Here is a 15508-nt window from a genome sequence, read left to right as displayed (position 1 = left end):
GTTGTACCACAATCTAGGAAGGTGCTTCAGTGATTAGGTTTCCCCTGCTGCTTAATCTGTATTTCCAGTTTGAATTTATCCATCAGCCATCAATCATAGGTACCTAAATTTAGGTTTATAGGTCTCTGTACTGTCACTTATTGGGATCTGTTCAGGCTTTCTTGTGAGCAAGGGCTTCGCTTGAGGGTTGTTCATGGTGTCTTACTCCATTATTTACATACTTTTTTTTTTTTTTTTTGTCTACAGAATTTTACTTTTAGCTGTCCCATCTTTAGAAATACTCAGTGCCAATTTAAGAAAGAGATTAAAGGCTGAATTCAGAGTGCTTGCTTTCCATTCTGCCTCAGTCATGTTGCCTCCTTCTATCTGCCAGCTGCCCAGCAAGGTGTTAGGTGGTCTGCACTGGCCTTTGCTCTTCAACACAGGACATGATTGGTGACCACATATTGGGACCTGTATTAAGAAACCCTCAGGGACTAATGAAAAGACTCGTGTTAAATTTAACAGGCACTGTATCAAGACATAGATAAGGTAGGCGAGAGTTATAGACCAAACAGAGGTATTTAGGCCTAAATAAGGTGTTTGGGGCATCCACAGAGGGCTGGCAGAAACGGGGTCTGCTATGGGAGACCTTTGAATTAGGAGCTGCCGGAATACACTTTGTCACCTCATACTGCTCTAGACAGCTTCATTCAGGCACATGGATCAGGGACTTACATATAACTGTAAACACTGAATTTTAAAAACAATGTTTTATAGCCAATTTATTATTTTTTTAAGGGCCAATTCTTGATATTAGGTCAGCAAATTAAAATAGCCAAACCTTTCCCTGGAGTGTGCTCAGTTTCCTGAATAGTAGGACTAATTCCTGCTAATTGTCAAGACAAAGAAAACACAAGACCAGGTACATTACTGAGTGAATACAGAACCAGAGCCGCTTCAGTTCTCACTGGTGACTAACAGCTTGTACAATAAGTAAAGAATTTAGGTTGTGAGTTAATGGTCTAAATAAAATTATACAAGCACGTGATTATTGGAGTTAGTCCTTGACTCACTTGCAACTTCAGTAAAAGCCTTCTTGGCAGCTGGGGAAAGAATTCATACTTCAGAAATACAGGTGCTGAGTAAGTTAAAGCAGCCTTACCTCTGGGCATTACACTTGCAGACCCAGACATATAGTTAAGCAGCTCTGAGTCTGTATAGAGGAATGGCTGGTTAATGTACATCCTGGCCAGTTTCTTACTGTATGTTATTGGAAGGCTGATGGTGACAGTTCAGGAAGCAGTAAATATTTGCACAAGTAATAAATAGACATTTTCTGCCTCCTGGAAGGGCCCTGCTAATGCAAAGATAGGTTCCACATGAAAGAGACTGAAGACAGGACCAGTAAGTAGAAGAGTGTTGAATTTGACTTTGTGTAGGACACAAGGACAAGGAGCTTAACTAGAGAAGGAAGAAAAAGATGAGAGTGTTGCTAGGGATGGTGTCTCAGTGCTGGAAGGCTTTTTCCTGGCTCAGTTATAATTCATTACCTTGATTCATTAACCTTCGCTTTTCCCATATTTTATTCTGAAATAATAGAATAAGTGAATTGGATGCACTTTCACTTAAATCAAAATTTCCAGAAAAGATAAATGCTCTTCATTTGGTGAAAGTGCATTTACATTTTCAATTTAAAGAATCTTCCTCTTTATGTAACTTAAGCTTTCCCTGTTGCTAATCCATAAAGTCAAGGGCTGTGATGTTATGTGTCCTGTGGTAACATGCCCCATACGTTTCCCTGCACACTGAGTGAGGAGCTGTTTGCACCGCAAGAGTCTGGAGATGTTTTGCAGGGTGGGATGTGCAGTTTTGCAGTGCATGTGAAGAAGTGTCAGTCACTGTCTGGCCCACTTACCTGTTGGAGAAGAAAACTGGTCAAACTGGAAGATATAATTCATCAAAGCTTTGGGTTGCTTTGCCATATGAAGGAGCTTAAGTGTGTACTTACTTAACTTCCCAGTGAAACAATGTGAATTCAGTGTTTTGCTGAATCAGGACCAGAATGAACAGGAAAGGACTTCTCCCCTGGTGAGTACCTGAGTGGAGTCTTTCTTCTTTCTTGTGCAAGGTAATTTTTAGCCTGGGATATATAATAATTACATGCTCTAAGTCCCTGTGAGATGTGAAAACTTTTATCTGCTCTTGATGCTATTTGGCACTGCATGGGCTGTGCTGCTGGCACGGCAGCTGTGCGAGGCAGTACTGCACTGTGCAAGTCTGGAGAACTCCTTTGCTCTGGGTTTTCATGGGCAGAAACGAAGTCAGCTTGATGCATTTGGCATGGCAAAAAGACCAGGTGACCAGGTGAGTCACTTCCACCAACCTGGCTTGAACTTCACCCCTGATGAAGGCTGCGTCAATGCCCTGCATACCTGTTCTTCCAGAATATTCAAAATTGGAGTGCTTGAGGGAGTGATCACGGGTACCTCCTGGCCAGTGGTCAAACTCATGTTCATTACGTCCCTGTCCACGTGCCTCTAGGGAGGAAATGCATGAACTTCGGTTCGTCTTTCCTATCAGCTTATATATGCTAAAGGGGAAGGAAATCATTACAAAACACCTCCATCATCTGCAGAGCAGCCTGGTATGTAATGGGTAGGCTAAGAGCACTCTTAGTTTCAGGTGGGGTCTTCATGACACCATAAAGACCCAGATGCAGCCCCTCTGGCTTCACCACCACCCCAGATCACACCCCAGGCGCTGTGTGAGGGCTGCCTCCTGTGTGCAATGGTTTGCTGTCACCACAGCCCTGGGGCTTGTCCCATCTGTCCAGAAAAACAGACCGTGGAGGACATGCACTGCTTCTACTTAGCTGTCCAAAGAAAGTATAAAGAAGCAGAGAACCGGCGCCAGCAGAGCCCTTGGAAACCGGCACCAGCAGAGAATTTTTTTGGCAATTTTAATAGTTTTTAGCATTGTGAAAAACAATAGCTGCCATATTTGCTCAGATTAAAGATCTGCTAACACATTACCTTGTTTGGGGAGGTAGGTCATAGCAGCCATTTTAAGAAAGGACAGAATACATGGAGATGTTCAGAGAATTTTAAGACAGTGATTGAATTTTAATTCAAGCTGAAGCGTGCATGTTCTGGTGGGAATTGCCTGAAGTTAAGTTAGCATGCAGTTTTGAGTCAAAGTGGGCTTATTTTCTTAGTGGATAAAGGAGGAAAATGGAAATAGTTGTGAAAGAACTATTCTTCTGGAACAGACTGCTTGGCTTCTAGAGGGGGCAGGATTTTAAAAAAAAAAAAATTCCTTATTTCTATCAGTCTGAGAAAGTATTTCTTTATCTCAGATTCTTAACTGAAGACTGTGTAAGTCTTGCTCTCAGGCACACAGCTTGAAGTGCACCGTCTGACCTCATATAGGCTCTAGAGAGGTGCTCCAGACATGCATTTGGTAGGAAATGCAGTGTGGGCTCCCAGTGCTGGTGTGTAACTGGTGTGATACAGAAGCAGCAGCAGGACCCAGGCAGAGAGAGTCTGAATGTGATTTTCATCTCCGTGATGCAAGTGCTGATTTGTGCTCTGCTGCAAGTGCAGAGGAATTGTTTAAAACTATTTTCCCATGGTGATGGAAAGTGAGAGCTAGATTTGGGGCACTACGGCTTTTTCCAAGTGGTTCCAGATGTTTGCTGCCTCCCTGTGCCTAGATATCTTTGTGCTGTTGGATAATACCTCTCTGTCATCTTCACTAAGGATGCTCACGTAAGCAAAGAGGAGTTTTGCAGCTAGAAGTATCTAAATACTTTTGTATCAGCTGTGAAACGGAACCCGTGAGAATAGAAAAGGAAAAAAAGGATGTTTTTTTTGCATGACAATGAAATCATTACAGGGCCAAGAAGCTAATCTCTCGGTTTTTTATCATCTTTTCAGAGTTAATAAATGTCCTGTAGCAAAGCACTGATGTTATGCAACTTAATGTCTCCCTAAATCAATTTCTCTTCCGCTTGTGTACACTTCTTCCATGTCACGCCATACCTACGGCATCTCAGTAATGCCTCGTTAAAGCTGCAGTGAAGCAGACTCCATGCCAGTGCTGCACTCCTGCAACATCTGGCCTGCAAATACTTTTTTATTCATGTGCTGAAATGGAGACAAGCCCGATCACACATTCATTATGTGTTATGCATGGTAAGAGTGGTGCTGTGCTTGCAGCAGGGAAAGGAACGGAGGCTTTTATTGGCTGTTTTAATATTCCCAGGCAATAGTTATTTCCAAGTTAGTGCCTGTGTTGCTAGGCATTGGGCTTTTATCTCTGAAAATGTAGCAAAGTTATCTAGTACTTTCTCTTCTTTCTGGAATTTTCCTCTCTCCCTGACAAAATTCGAGTTACTTTGTAAATCAAGAGGATTTAAATTACCCTGTGGTATTTGTCCAAGGAGCTGCTACTGCACAATTACAGTCATTGTATCTTGCATTCTCTGAATTGTTGCTGTGAAGTGTGCGGGCAGCCAGCTCTGGGTGCAGCATGTTTTTAGAGGAATTCCTGCATCCAAGTACAATAGGAGGAAAGGGCCAGATTCTCATCAACTCTGATTTCAGCACAGCCTATGTAATGTTACCAGGGGTTTAGTAAATCTGGATAAGTATAGTGCTGTGTTATGTATAGGAACACACGCACGCACAAGTACACTTCCCAAAACAGAGCGATTATAACGCACTTGACCCTCACTGAAAAAACATTTCAGGTTTTCCCATAGAAGATACATTTCAAAGCATTAGTTCAAAAGAAAGCTTATCCCTAAAATTCAAATATTCATTAAGCCCATTCACAATTCAATTATCAGAGATCTGTCTCTTGGGGACAGAGAAATCCAGAGACACTATCACATTAACTGTGTATTATTACTGTCTCAGCATTTTTCATTTTGCAGAATAGAAAGGCAGTGAAAGGAGATGTTAAAGAGTTCCATTTATTTATTTATTTATTTTCTGAGAGGTTCAGCCAACTGGGCTAAGCAGTACTAATAAATCCTCACCCTGCTAGAAAATTGTCAATAATGGAAATTCTTGTGACATTCAATAACCTCTGTGCTCCTCTTGAGCCTTAGCTGCTCTCACTCAGGAGGACTGTTCAAATACTGTTTATTAGGTATTTTGAGGGAGAAGGGAGATCCAGGTAAGTCAGTAAGTCAGCAACAGGGTGCATGTTTATTGCTGTGCATTAAAAGGAAGGAACAGAGTGCTCTTACCTCTCTGATGAGTTCAGGGGTAGCTGTTGCTTTGGTGACCGGGACAAAAGGAAAGCAGGGCTAAGAAAGTGGGAAAAAGAAAATGCCCCACCAGCTTATATAGGCTAGCATGGCTCCTGTCCTGATATTACTAATTAGTTTGTTTCTCCTCCCACTTGGTGAGCTCCAAGTGAATATTAAGAAGGTTCCCTCTTGAATTCTCCACCTTTCCTCTTGCTCTGTCCTTGGTCTCTTGCCAACAGCCTCTCCAAATGTCCTCTTCCCTGCTGCTTTTTTTTTTTAATTTTTTTTTTTAACTAACTCTCCTTTAACTCTGTCCTTTCTCCTCCTCCACCACTTTAAAGGACTCCAGGCTTCAAAGCACACACTCGGTATACCTGAGCTCGACCTCTCCAGTGTTATTCTCCTTATCCAAGACAGCTCAGCATCCTTCCCTCTCACAACACTGACATGGGAGTGTGCAACACAGTGTGTTGTGTTCAGCAGCCTGTTGAGTTTTCCTGTTTCTGGGTAGTTTCTGGAATCACTATTATGTTAACACACCAGAACGAAGGACCTGGTGACCTTCCATTGTTTAATTGCTTTTTATCAGCTATTTGAGAAATTCAAGGGGTATTTTTCTTTCTCTCTCTCTTTTTTTTTTTTTTTTTAACCTGGCCTCCCTGGCTCACTGAAGGAATCTGGAATATCAGAAGTGTGGCATATTTGAGAGGTTTATAAGGCTGTGAAATCACTGTGAAAGGCAGAGAAGAGGCTGGAGAGGGAAGTCCTGAGAGAGTGATTTATAGGAGAAAGGACAGAGAAAAAGCTAGTGAACTTAAGGAACCTGTCAGGTTAATTTAAACCACAGTTTAATTCACTTTAGGACTCTTTTACAGTGGTCGCTTAGAGAAGCAACCCTGTAACTTCACTCAAGTGCTGGAGTGAATGGTTCATTGTTGAACCAGAAGCCATCTAGCTTTATGACTTTGCTTCCTCCAGTGGAAACAGCCTCAGCATCTACATGAACCGGAGTGATGTTATTCTCACTGTGTTCATTCCCAGGGTGCCTCTCTTTTGATGGACATGTTTTTAACAGGAGACTGGAATTTTTTTCCCCCCTAAGAGTAGGGTATCTGATAGTGGTTGTTAGTTTAACATTGCTGCATAAGCAAGGCTTCCTCTAATCAAACAGGCACCAGCCATTGTGAGTGAGCCAGACGCTGATGTCCATTGACTTTGCACCCAGCAGTACGTGTTACATGAAATTTTGCAGGGGAAGCTACTTCACTTCAGTGCACTAAAATTTTTTCCCGTTACTGTTAATTTCTCCTTGGGCTGCCTTGGCTTTCTCACTGGTAAAATGAATCCTTGCATCTCAAAAGAAGGGAAATGCATTGGGTAATTTGGATGGCAGATTCTCATAGGGAATCTGATTGGGTTGAGTTTTGGACTTCACATTTCTGATGTTTCAGGGATGCTCAGGGCTGGCTTTAAAACAACATCTTTACTGCTCTCTGTGACAGGGATGCAGTGCAAGGGACAGGCAGGATTTGCTGTCAGGCTGTGCTGCCTCCATCTGCGGAGTGGTGGGGTGGCTCGTTCCTCCAGGGAACCAGATTCAGGACCACCCCGTCCAAAACCCCCTTTAATGGGGTTGTTGACACGTTGGAGGGGAATTGACAAAAAAAGCCGCTGGCTCGCAGGTCCATGATGGATGTCTTGGAGCAATGCTTTGTTCAGATTATCAGAGCGGGTTAATAAGTAACAGGATCACAGTCTGCTGGTGTCTACGTGGGAATGAGGTCCCTGGCAGCAGCCTGCTCTGTGAACTAGAGACAGAGCAGTGATGATGTCCACTGCCACGTGACAGGTTCACGGGATCATAGGTGCAGCTAACTGTGGGGAGGGTTTAACTGCTGCAGCAAGTGCCTTAGGGAATCCCTAAATTTCCAACAATTCTGAAAAGGTCTGGGCCAGATCTCAGATTGCATGTTGGAGTCAGGTGCAGGAATGCCCACAGCTTAGATGGCCAAAGCACTCCTTGTTGCATGAGGACTGAGATACCCTACAGGACTGGTGCAGAAGGGTGGGAATGATAGAAAAGCTCCCAGGTATAATTCAGTCCATGCCAAGTCAAGTGTCCATTGCTAACCTCCAGGTCTGGGCACTCAAGGTCATAGGTATCTATTCCTGTCTTTTGGGCTTTGGAATTCAAGGTGGGAAGACTAAAACAGCAGAAGCCATTCCTTGTCAAAAGGATCAAGATGTGCCATGTGCCTGTCATGTAGCTGTTGGGTACTATCTGCCTGGGAGTGGGCCACCAGCTCTGGGTGAGCTCTGGACAAGCATGTGATGTGCAAACTGAGCATGCAGGTAACATTTACAGGTAACGAGTGAGTTGCCTCTTAATTTTAGGTGCATGTGAAGACCACTTGGTGCTGAGGGTAAGGCAGCTGGGGTTGGTGTCTGGCAGCTAAGTCCTGTGTGATTTGAAAGGGCTGAATCTATGGCTCAACTCATCAGCTCTCTGCTAGTGAAGCTGGTTGATGTGTTTCTTCTGCCTCCTGTGCTCTGTGAACGCCCCTTGGACTGACCCCAGTGGTTGACATGGTCAGAAGAGGGTTGCTGGTTGGATCCCAACCAGACTTAGTACCTGAGCTGTCCCAGAGGAATTTCTGAATGATCCCTGAGTGTGTTAGCTGCGTTAGCTGGGTGCAGTGCTTGAACTAGTCAGCTCTGCCAGAAAAGACTCTAATGGCTGTAATCCAGCTTCACACGCTCTGTCTCCACACCCCTCTCAAGGCTCAGTGGCCTTCAAGAGGTGCCTTTAAAACCACTCAGTAGCAGATTGCCTTTATACTGTTGGTTTTACCTGGATTCCTCAGCTCAGGTTGCACTGCAGAGATTAGGTCTGGGCAGGGAGGTGCATCAGCTCTTGGACTCCAACAGGTGGTTTAACATGACCTAAATCCACATATGGAGCTCTGCAGATTGCTAAAACGCAAGTCCTGGTCTGCCTTTGCTTGGTTGGGCTGTGGATGTGTGAAATGTAGCCAATGTTTGTGGGCTCCTTGTCTTCCCTCATTAGTGGGGAAATCACCCCCAGGAACTGAGTTCCTGTCACTGGGCACCACTGAGAAAATTCTGGCCTGCCTTCTTTCCCCTATCAGACTTTTGTACACATGGATATGATCTCCCTGAGCCTTCACTTCTGCAGGCTGAACAGTCCCAGCTCTCTCAGCCTCTGCTTGTATGACAGATGCTCCAATCCCTTGACCATCTTTATGGCCCTTTGCAGAACTTGCTTGGTATGTCCCTGTCTCTCCTGTACCAGGGACCCCAAAACTGGACACTACACCCCAGATGTGTCTCACCAGTGCTGAGTAAAAGGGAAGGATTACCTCCCTTGACCTGCTGACAAAGCTCGTCCTAATGCAGCCAAGGGGGCTGTTGACTTTCCTTGCTGCAAGGGCACATTGCTGCACCATGGTCAACCTGGTGTCCATCAGGACCCCCAGGGTCTTTTCTACCAAGCTACTTTCCAGCTGGGTGGCCTTCCAGCATGTACTGGTGCATGGAATTGTTCCTCCCAAGATGGAGGGCTTGTTGAACTTCATGGTGTTCTTCTCAGCCCATTTTTCCAGCCTGTTGAGAACCCTCTGAATGGCAGCACAACCCTCTGGTGCATCAGACACTACTCCTGGTTTTGTATCTTTGCCAAATTTGCACTCTACCCCATCACCCTGGTCATTAATTAAGATGTTAAAGAGTTTTGGCCCCAGTATAATCCCTGGGTTACACCACTAATGACTGGTCTCTAGCTGGAATTTGTGCCACTGATTACAATCCTTCGAGCCCAACCATTCATCCAGTTTTCAGTCCAACTTGCTGTCCACTTATCTAGCCCATTCTTCATTAACTTGTCTATGAGGATGTTATGGAAGACAGTGTCAAAACCAGATGATGCTCCAAAACTCCTCCAGTAGGGTAAGGGACATCTGCAGTTCATCTGGTCTAGCCTGCTGCTGTAAGGATCACTATGACCGAACCCACTGTTTCTCTTCCAGAATTTTTCCCAATCTGTGATTTCTCCGCAGAGGTGTGGAGAAGCAGAAATGGAAATGGAAGTACAGCAGGAAGGAGAGATAACCACATGGTGTATTGAGGGAGAGTGATGCTCAGCCCATGTGCTGGCTGAGGAGACAACTCCTCTGGCCAGGTAAGGACTGAGCTGTTCCAGAAGCAGGGTGCTCAGAGGAGCAACATCAGCAAGTCTGTTCCCATCAACATCTGTGGCCACGTTGCTTTTCATCGTCTTGTTTTTATGAGCAAATGCAGAGTGGAAAAATCTGTTTCAACACAGAGCACCAAGGGGTCTGTCAGTCTTGCACTTATTTACTGAGGGAAATAGTTTTGTGTTTATACAGAGTGGACCAAAAGCCAAGCTGACGTGGGCAGCTCCTATCCCTTCATTTTGGCCTGTAAAAATTCTCTAGAGAAAGCTGCTATTTGACATTCCTCTATGCAACAACTGGATGGTGTTTAGCAAGTGACTATCAGGATGGCTGGAGAGGAGTGCTGTCCGGCTCTGGTGTCCTGCTCCCTCTCATGGTATGTCTCCAGCACACCCACATGTGGAGTTACGGAAATCAGAGCAAATATTCAAATGTCCATTTTTTAGAGGGCTCATAAACAGCAGTTCCCTGACCCTGGCCCAGTCAAGATGCACCATGCTCTGAGCTTGTGTAAAGCTCTGGATAATGCTGCTGATCTATGCTCTCAAAATAAACAGTTCTCCTAATGCACACACATCACCCTCTGCCCACTTGCTCTGGAGATCCACTGTCCTTTCTGTCCAGCTTGATATGCTCTCAGGGCTCACCTTCTCAGTCCATGCAGCTGCAAGAGTGCATAACTGCTCTCTGGAAACCCACTTACTGATGAAGAACAACAGTCTCTGTCTCCTGGGATAAGCGTGGAGCAGGAATTTGTGAAGAGCAGGTTGTAGTTGTCTTATGGCTAGAGCAGGGCGTAAAAAAGCTCTACTCTGTCATGGCAAATAAGTGCCAACTTTAGGCAGAGGTTCAGACTCTCTTCTTGTAGGCTGATGCTCTGAATGTAGGAATGCTGGATTAGCAAAAAAATTATCTCTTTTAGTTGCAGGTTTTTCGAGATATTTGTTTAAAATATTGCTGCTAGTGGGAGTGAAGAATTACTTGGAAGTGAGGTAGCGGGCCAAGGCCAACCCATGCCAAGGACTGTGCTGGTGATTCAGCATCTAGGTGATGGCAAGCTGGCACCTGGCACCATTCCATTCACTAGTGTAGAGGTGGCTGTGGTGTTCAGCACAGGAAATGTCTCTGAGACCCCAGAAAAGACCAGTTAGTCATATCTCTTATGAAACCCAGTGAAATACAGGTCAAAGAAAAGCCAGGTGCATTCATCTGGCTGGTTCCCCTTGTTTGGTTTCATGCTCCCTGCCATTTTTCCAGGCAGCACTATCACTTCTCCTATCAGCAATGGACATTTCTCTAGGCTGGCCTGGATGCCTGTGGAAATGAGATTGAGTTGCAAGCAGCTCTGGGACCTCCACTGGAAATTGTTCTTTTCACCATCATGATTCTAGCTCCAATTACTTTCATAGAATTGTCTAGGTTGGACAAGACCTTGAAGATCATCCAGTCCAACCATTAACCCAACATTAACAGTTCCCAACTCCACCAGATCCCTCAGCGCTATATCGACTCTACTCTTAAACCCCTCCAGGGATGGGGACTCCACCACCTCCCTGGGCAGCCCATTCCAACGCCCAACAACCCCTTCTGGAAAGAAATGCTTCCTAATATCTAGTCTAAACCTTCCCTGGTGCAGCTTGAGGCCATTCCCTCTTCTTCTATTGCTTATTACTTGGTTAAAGAGACTCATCCCCCATCTCTGCACCCTCCTTTCAGGGAGTTGTAGAGGGTGATGAGGTCTCCCCTCAGCCTCCTCTTCTCTAGATTAAACCCCCCCTGTTCCCTCAGCCGCTCCCCATCAGACCTGTGCTCCAGACCCTGCACCAGCTTCGTTGCCCTTCTTTGGACACGCTCGAGTAATTACTGTGGCAAACTGGCTCCCAAGATAATGTGCACTTTGGCTGGAAGACACTGACCTCTCCTCTGATTGTCTACAGCTTCTGCCACCTTCAGATTTTCTCTTCTCTCCCTGTTGTGTGCATCTATTCTGGAGGATGGAGTATCATTTCTGCACGGGTCTTGGCATAAACCTGTTTGTTTCTTTGCCCCAGGACCCAGGATCTGGTAGTGAGAAAAGCTCTCTGCTTCATGCCATGCATCTGAACCTCAAGGCTGCTTCTTTTTCTGGTCATCGTAGCATTATAAACTGGATCAGCCATATTGAAACATCCTGAAATACTAGAGGGTTTTGTAAGCCTGAGGTTAGATGTATCATTGTATTTCAGGACTTGAGAGGAAATTGCAACTCAAGTAATTCCGAATTTCAGCTTCAAACCCCTCTCCTGTTCTCCTGGTTCCAGGGAAAAGGCCAAATCTGAAAAGGCTCATTTTCCAGACCTACCTCAAGACAGCAGGATCCCCATAAGAATGACAAAGCTGGCCAGACTTGCCTTAGTTTTATGACACAAGTCAAGGTGTTTTTTTGCTGTTTCATCCACTTTTGCAATTTCAGAGTCAGTTCAGTTAACTTCCCTGCATCTCATCTCAGCTTGGTAAAGTTTCACGCCCTTTCCCCTTCCTTTGCCTTGATAGTAGAGGTGTGAGTCTCACCCAGGGCATGCCTGCTTTCAAGGAAATAACCTATTCTCACAAACCTATATGTTGTAGGGAATGAATGTGTTAGGCCTTATCAAAGAGCAGAATACTGTAATAGTTCCAACAAGAAACTCTTTCAGCATGTAAGTCCCAATGATTACTATTTTCTTGCCAAATAGTTCTTAATAGAAGTGGAAGGTGCTGTACAGTGCATCAGTTGCAGCTGTGATTAACAAGAGAAAGAAGACTAGTAGAATCCAGAAATGAACTAGCAGACAGTAGGAACAACTGAAAATGAATAATCAGTGGAATGGGTAGCGGTGGAGTTACAGTGGCTGTAGATGCTTATGGGATTTTGCAAGCAGTACTACAGAGCAGCGTTTTCATGAACACACACAAGCAGACATAAATCCATTTGCAGTAAAGACACATTTTGTAGTAGAAAAAGAAAAAAAAAGTCATATGTATTGGATTACTCAATTTCTGGGAATGGAAAATGCTCTAAACAGGCTTTAATTTAACATAAGTGAAATAAACTCACTTAGCTACAGTAAGAAACCATTGCTGGCTGCTGGTTTGTCATCATCTGTGCCTTTCTGGTTTTCTCCGCAGCCAGGAAGTTGCTGCCCAGTTTCTGGCTGAGTGCTTTTGCAGAGCGGAGATTTGTGGATGACAGAGCAACAGAGCTATCAGCACTTAGTTGAAATGAGGGAACTGGGAGAAGCGGGGTCAGGTACAGGCTGGGGTGCCCTGGAGCAAGGGGAAAAAAAGACTCCAGGTCATCCTAAGTTTCACAGGTCAAGGATGTCTCTGTGTGTCTTTGCCTTATTCAATTCAGTGCACAGCCCTGTTTGACTTGCAGCTGCTGAGATGTGCTAAGCAGCCTGAACCCTCCTGCATTTTAGGCGGGTGAGGTAGTTGGATGCTTTTAGAAGGGATCCCGCGTGTACTTGGTGCTTCATCCCTGCTGTACTGAGTGAAGCTGCTGTACCGTGAAGCTCAGGAGCTGCTGAGCTGTAGTTGGAGGTGCCCAACCTCATTCCCAGGGAAAATGTGGTGGAAGAAACCTTTGCTTCCCAGAGAGCTATCCGGGGTATTCTCATCCGATCACTAGGATCTGTGAATTCCAGCTGTGGCAACAGCTGCAGGAGTTTGTAAAAGACCCCCTGAGAACTGTAAAATCAACTGCAGTCAGGGGTTTGTTTCCTGTTTGAACTCCTTCCATCTTCCAAATTAAAACACACCCTTCTTTTGAAGGGGGAGTGCGTGGACAGTGTTTGGTAAACAAATCTCACCCTCAGAGTGGTGGTATTTCTGTAACCCTGGCAAATGTGATCTACAAAAAACCCAAGTCAGCCTGCAGTGTTGGGGAATATGTCTATAATTGCAGACTGGAGATATCAGGCATGGACAAAGCACAGAGCAACTTCCCAGCAGCTGGAAATTTTAGGGACTTATCTTGTTTGGACATGTCATAGAGTTTTGGGTTTCTGAGCTTGCAGAGAGGCCCCGTGTTGCTGGAGTGCCCCTCTGGAGCAAGAAGCCTTTCCTGATATCTGCTGGGATGCTGGCTGGCTTCATGTGCTGGCTGCCTAGGGGTTTGGAGGGGGATGCCTGCTCTCCCTGTGTCTGACAGCTTCACACTGCTAGTTGTACCCATCTGTAGTTGCAGGTATGGGAAGAAGAGATTGTTGACATTACAGAAGGGCTGAAAAAATGACAATATTTGTTTTAAGCTCACAGCAGTATTGAATCGAGCAGGGAGAGAAGGGCCGGGGCTCTGCTGCAGAGCTTGAAAGTGGAGACCAACACAGAAACCTGCTCTGTGACAGCAGACTTTAATCCATCATGTTTTGCCTGTCTTTTGCTTCCCATGCGACAGTGCAGCTGCTCTCCCCATCACTGAAAGCATAGCAGTGGCTTTTCCAAGCCTACAGCTTTGGGTATTGTCCCTGGGCTGAGAGGTGTGACCATCTGTTTCTGTCTGCTCTGGACTCCAGTGAGGGGGTTGTTGAGTCTCAAAAAAGATCATCAGATGAAGGAATCAGGAGGTAAACATGATGCTCCAGCAACCAAGATGTTCCAGTGCAGATGACAGCATGGCTCTGACCTCTGCTGCAGGTAATGTCCACTGAGAAGGCAAATCCCTCCCCGCCAAAATCCCTCAGTGTGGCTTTGCTAGTTGTTCATGAAGAGTTATTAAACAGGTAAGTCATTGTGGAGTCTTCAATACCAAGCCAGGACATCTAAAGCACTTTCCTCAGCTTTTTCTGTAAGAGGTTCTGTGATTGATCTTATCAACAGAACTACCTATGTTTATGGGAGAAGAGCTGGGAACATCCTCTCAAAGAGCAAAGTTGGGGGTTTTTTATTGATTTTAGGGGGTATGGAGCAAATAGGAGAGTAAGAAAAATGACATTTGGAGCACTAAAGAAAGCATTTTTCTTAGAAACACGTAGTATATGTACTGTTTTTACATTGGACTCCAGTTATAACAGAATAGATGGTCTTCTCTGTTCACTGGGGAGGTCTCTTGCAATTCCCTTGTGTTGTTTAGTCTTCTCTCATTGCTGCTGCTCTTCTTTTTGAAGGCAAATTTTCAGGAGGTTGTTTTTATATATGCTAGTACTAAGCCAGATGTTGGTTTGTACAGGAATATTTATTTCATTTTCTGTGAAAGTGAGCTGGATGGAGTGACCACTCTAGCTATAGAAGAGGCTTTATTTCTTAGGCTTTTTTTTTTTTTTTTTTTTTTTTTTTTTTTATGGGCATATTTGTTGTATGTTAGATCTCTGGGAACTGTCTCAGAATTATTAGTCCCATTGAAAACTGTACATTTTGTTTCTCTTAATGAAAATTTTTCATAGAACTCAATCCACAACAGGCTGCTGGGCTACCATTGATAACTTCAGCTAGTGCTTTTATTGTCTACTGCTCCCTTCTAGGTGACACTTTATTTGTCTTGCTTGTTTTCAAGAATTAATAGTACTGGCTATAGTTACTCAAATCTTTTGATTAGCTAGAGACTTAATAAAGCTATTTATATCCTATTTTTTATGGATGGCTTCAACTCTAGAAATTGCTTTACTAATTGATTTCAGGATGGATTTGCTTGTGGCTGAGGAATTAATGTCTGCAGTGGCTCTTACATGACAAATTCTTTCCAATAACCATATTGTGTTTGGACTTCACTCTTATTTTTAAGAAAACAAATAATATTCTTGGCATAACTAACCACAGTTGAGGTTTTTCTTCAAAAATATGGCTCTAACATTATTTTATAGTATTTTTGTAACTTTGTGTTGCTACTATTCAAATCTTTCTCTAATGCTGGGCTGTGTATGAGCTAAATTAAACTGTGCAGAGCAGATGACTGGATATAAGGAGGATGTTTTTCATCATGGGGGTGGTGAAATACTGGCAGAGGTTGCGCAGAGAGGTGGTAGATGCCCCATCCCTGGAAACATTCCAGGCCAGGTTGGACGGGGCTCTGAGCAACCTGATCTAGTGGAAGATGTCC

The sequence above is a fragment of the Strix uralensis genome, chromosome Z (genome assembly GCF_047716275.1).
Source record: "Strix uralensis isolate ZFMK-TIS-50842 chromosome Z, bStrUra1, whole genome shotgun sequence".
NCBI classification, from domain to species: Eukaryota; Metazoa; Chordata; class Aves; order Strigiformes; family Strigidae; genus Strix; species Strix uralensis.
The sequence above is the reverse complement of the archived record's forward strand: the minus strand, read 5'-3'. Positions refer to the sequence as shown.